Source organism: Cottoperca gobio, chromosome 22 (assembly GCF_900634415.1).
Source record: "Cottoperca gobio chromosome 22, fCotGob3.1, whole genome shotgun sequence".
NCBI classification, from domain to species: Eukaryota; Metazoa; Chordata; class Actinopteri; order Perciformes; family Bovichtidae; genus Cottoperca; species Cottoperca gobio.
The window spans coordinates 3,986,960-3,991,226 of record NC_041376.1 but is presented as its reverse complement, the minus strand read 5'-3'; the positions used below and the strand labels follow the sequence as shown (position 1 = coordinate 3,991,226).

The 4,267-nt window shown below is 42.0% G+C and overlaps 1 long non-coding RNA gene across 1 annotated transcript; it reads left to right on the top strand.

Moving 5' to 3' along the window:
* Positions 1-3,059: 3,059 nt before the first annotated feature.
* Positions 3,060-3,924, top strand: LOC115027799 (uncharacterized). Its single transcript, XR_003834400.1, has 3 exons — positions 3,060-3,178; positions 3,407-3,455; positions 3,601-3,924. It is a non-coding gene; the product is annotated as an uncharacterized LOC115027799 (long non-coding RNA).
* Positions 3,925-4,267: the final 343 nt, after the last annotated feature.

The window sequence follows — 4,267 nt, the reverse complement described above, 5'->3', positions numbered from 1 at the left end:
TTATTATTATCACAGCGGTGCCGGATCTATGTTCCATGCAGGGATGTGTTTTCTGTCATAATCAGATCCACCTGCGTTACATTTATTGCGACCTGACATCATGCATGACTTTGTATCAGTGGGCCTGAACTCTCAAAACACGAGAGACAAGTAAACGGATTGATACGGTCTGACTGGAATCCGTCAACGGATTCTTCTTTTGTGGTGCAAAATAAATAAATAAGTTTAAAAAAAATAGTGCTGGACAGATTTATATGTGATACCCGCGCGTGCTTAGCCGCTGCTATGCTGAGTGGCGCAAAGAAAGGAGAACGAGTTGCCGGTGTAATGTTCTCGGTATGATCCTGCGGGAAATCCAAGTCACCACTAATAGGTCATTATGGGGACGCGCAGTGATTTCTTGTTTCACAGGGGGGTTGGAGGTCTGTCATCTCATACTAACTGTCCCTTAACGGCCTGACATCTGCAATAGGATACACACGTGCGGAGAGTTATAGTCTGTGTGTGTGTGTGTGCTGCTTTAAGGCCCATCAGTTTGTCACCCAAAAGCACCTCTAATCCGGGGTATTAAGGCGCAGAGAGAAATAGTGTCACCTCCAGCTGTTTAATACAAATACAATGAGACTGTATGGAGCTTGAATGTGCGGAGGCCGCATCTCTTCAGAGAGACGCTATCACGCGAGCGCCTTTCAAAGAACCCGCACTGATGGCTCTAACCTTTGCAGCCCGACCGGCGGTGACACCATTAAAGTCTTTCTACAGGTTAGCACTTTAGTGCGGCCTTAATGAGGACGAACGCGGGTTGACGACGTATGTATTCGTGTTTCAGAGGCCAAGTCCGGGTTTCAGCAGAGTGGCACAAAAAGAAACAATATTTACGACACTTTTAAGCATACATCACTTTGACATCTGCTGGTCTGGCACCTGGCATCCATTAGTATTAGATATTTCATTCCGCCCTAATTTGGAGCGCTCTTTGTCCCGAGTCAAGGACACTGGGAAAAAATGGAGAGCTGTACCTTTAGTGCGCTTTTACGCGGTGTTTCCTTTGTGCAGAAAAGTGCAAATGGGGTGTTGATGCAGACCACACCGCCGCGTTATGCGCTAAACTCGAGGAATCGTTGAGTCATATCTGGATTGGATTTAGGCTATATTAAATTTCCTCATTCATTAAGATGCCTGCATAAGCGCAGAAACATTCCTGTAATTCGTCAGTTTTTGGGCACACGAGCGTCATATTTTTTACACAGTGTTATTAGATTACTGAGTGCACTGAGTGTTCAATATCCTCATAAACAAACACAGTCAGATGTAAAATGTCAGGGAGAATTGTGTCAAGGTACAGGTCCTCTGATATATTTTAGTTATTTAATTAGCTGACAGGGAACCAGAATATATGTTAGAAATGATAGAAATAACTTTCCCTCTTTGTGTGTGTCTCTCTGTGTGTGTGTGTGTGTGTGTGTGTGTGTCTCTGTGTGTGTGTGTGTGTGTGTGTGTGTGTGTGTGTGTGTGTGTGTTTAATGAAGAAGAGAGCAGTTCCCAGGATTAAAGCAGCGCTGAGGCCTCAGCTGCAGCGTGCCGCGTGCAGGGTGACACTCCCAACATAGAGATGAGGTGAGGCAGGCTGAGGCCTTTTATTGCTAAATCTAATGACATGTTAGTGGAATCTGAAGCAGTTATGTTGACAGGAGGATCAGGTACAGTGAGGTGAGTTAATTGTACAATAATGAAAGGGAACATCAGGTTCTCCTTGAACAACCGATGATCCTGAAATCAGACGTGTCCATGTGAAAGCAGCTCCTCTGTCTCCAGTCTCTGTGTCCTGGTTGGTCAGACTGTCTGCAGAAGGTCACTGATGCTGCACTTTAGTGTCAACACAGACTTGTGACCAGACTGCACGTTTATTCCAAAATACAGTGGCACCATCTGGTGGACAGTCCTCACTGAACAACTGCAGTTTTGCATATTATAACTCCTGCAGTGGTGCAAGTACTCGTGTCTTTTACTGAAGTAAAAGCAGAAACACCGCGCTGTTAAAACACTTTGTTTTACGAGTAACAGTCATACATTAATTACAAGTACAAAAACAACATATTAACAGCAACATGTACTTAAAGTATTCAAGTAAACATACTTGTTGACATGGACATTATGTCTCATGTTATTACTGACAATTTAGTAAGTAAGCAGCATTTTAATGATCTGTAAAGTAACTAGTTACTCCAGCTGTCTGAATGTAGATCAATAAAAAGTCAATTGTTTTCGTCTGAAGTGTATAAAATTGAAATACTTCAAAGTAAAGACATTATTTCGAATAGTCTGTAAAGTTAAATACAAAAAATATACATTTTATTTGTTGTGATTGCCCCTTTTTTTGTCTGTTTATGCATACATGTGTTTATTTTTTATATTTCTCTAAACTTCAGTGTTTACTTGTTCTTCTTTGAGTGTTTTATACTTATACTCCAATACATTCAAGAGGAAAATATTGTACTTTTACTCCATTACATTGATTTCATAGTTACTTTACAAACAACACTCAACATTAAAATGCTGTGTACACACCAATAATATATTATAGTAATGGCCCTGTATGATGAATACAACACTTTTGCTGCTAATGTACTTTAATTAAGTAAATTATGTCAATATTTGTACTTGTAAGGAACCCTGAAATACATCTACTGATGATGAATTTCATGATTGATTGATTGAACACTGGAGATGCCTGCAGGATGCATCCTGGACCCTGACCCACTGCTCCTCTCTGGGACACAACAGGCTGCAGAGAGTGAGTAGCAACAGGTACAAACATTTTTTAATGCAGTCAAATGACCAAACAGATCCTTCTGGAGAACTTGTTTCCCAACACAGACGAGGTGAACTCCTCCCACAGTGTGTGGTTGGTTTCAAAGGGTTGAAGGAGGGCTGACATGAGTCTGTCTGGAAGTTTCAATGTGTGTCCTGTAGAGGGCGACCAAGTCCCACAAACATGTCCAAGCCGTCAGATGTAGCAGCGACGGTCCTCAGTCTGCAGCTGGAGCCTGTTCTCCGGAAGTAAGATACAAAAAGTGTTTCATTTCTGCAGAGATTGCCGCATTGCATGCTCACATCGACCGACTCCTGCATCCTCAGTGTCCCCAGGGAGCCTCAGTGTGCAGCAGGACTGAAGCAGGTACAGATCAGACATTACTTTGCACGAGAGTTGTAATGAACATTAACTTTTCATCTCCAAACAACCTCATGTCATAAACTCTGGAGGGTATGATGAGTAACTGTGGAAGCGAAACTTTCCAGATTGTTCCTCTTCAATAAATGTTTGCAGATTATTGAAGCCTTTTTGCTAATGTTGTGTCTTTTATATAAAAACATTTTTTTTAAAGTTGAGCTGCTTCTGTTGTAGAAATGCAACGCTGACCATCATCTGAGCTTCAGGAGCTGCTATGATGCACGTAAGTGAACTCAAATGTGCTTCATGTCGACATTATAGAGTTGATTATTAGCTGAAGGCATCGATGCAGTGGAGCTCTGGACTCTACTAGAGATCTGAGGTACATCGTTATGTGTTTACATGCATTTCCTCTCCAACGACGAAAGCAACATCTGATGTCATCGACTTATTCTGACTCGTGTCTGATGGGCTGTGACGATGACAGGTGTGGAAGCAGCTCGGCTCAAATGTAAGAAGTATTTCTTTATTTTTTGCATCTTTTATTCACTTTGAGTTAACGAACTGAAGTGTGTCTAATTAGATCACTGCTGACTTTATTATTTGGTAAATAAGTCATTCAAATCAACACTAAAACATTTAAAAATGTGATTTCTTTACGTTAAACTGATCTGAAATACTTTCCCCGTAATCATGGAATAATTCTCTCTCTCTTCAAAGTCCTTATAATGTCAAAACGTTCCTATTGATGTCCCACTTTCCCCCTATTTGTAGCTCCTTTTGTGAAAATCTCTTTAGTACACACTAAGTTTAGTTTCTTAAAGCACCGTATAAACAAACCTCACTTCTTCTTCTTCTGACACACTCTCACTTAGCAGCACACACACAGCTGCTACATGATCAAGCAGCCTCACAAGACCCCAGTTTACTGCAGACAGAGTGATGTGGCTGCCAAGTCATTACCCCCCCCCCCCCCCCTCCCAGTAGACCCTCTCCAAAATGCTAATGGTATTTACAGGACTGGGAGAAGGGAGAGGACAGCAGCGGCAGGTGCAGCTGCTGGAGCATCGTGCTGCACTGAGGAGTAACAGAGGG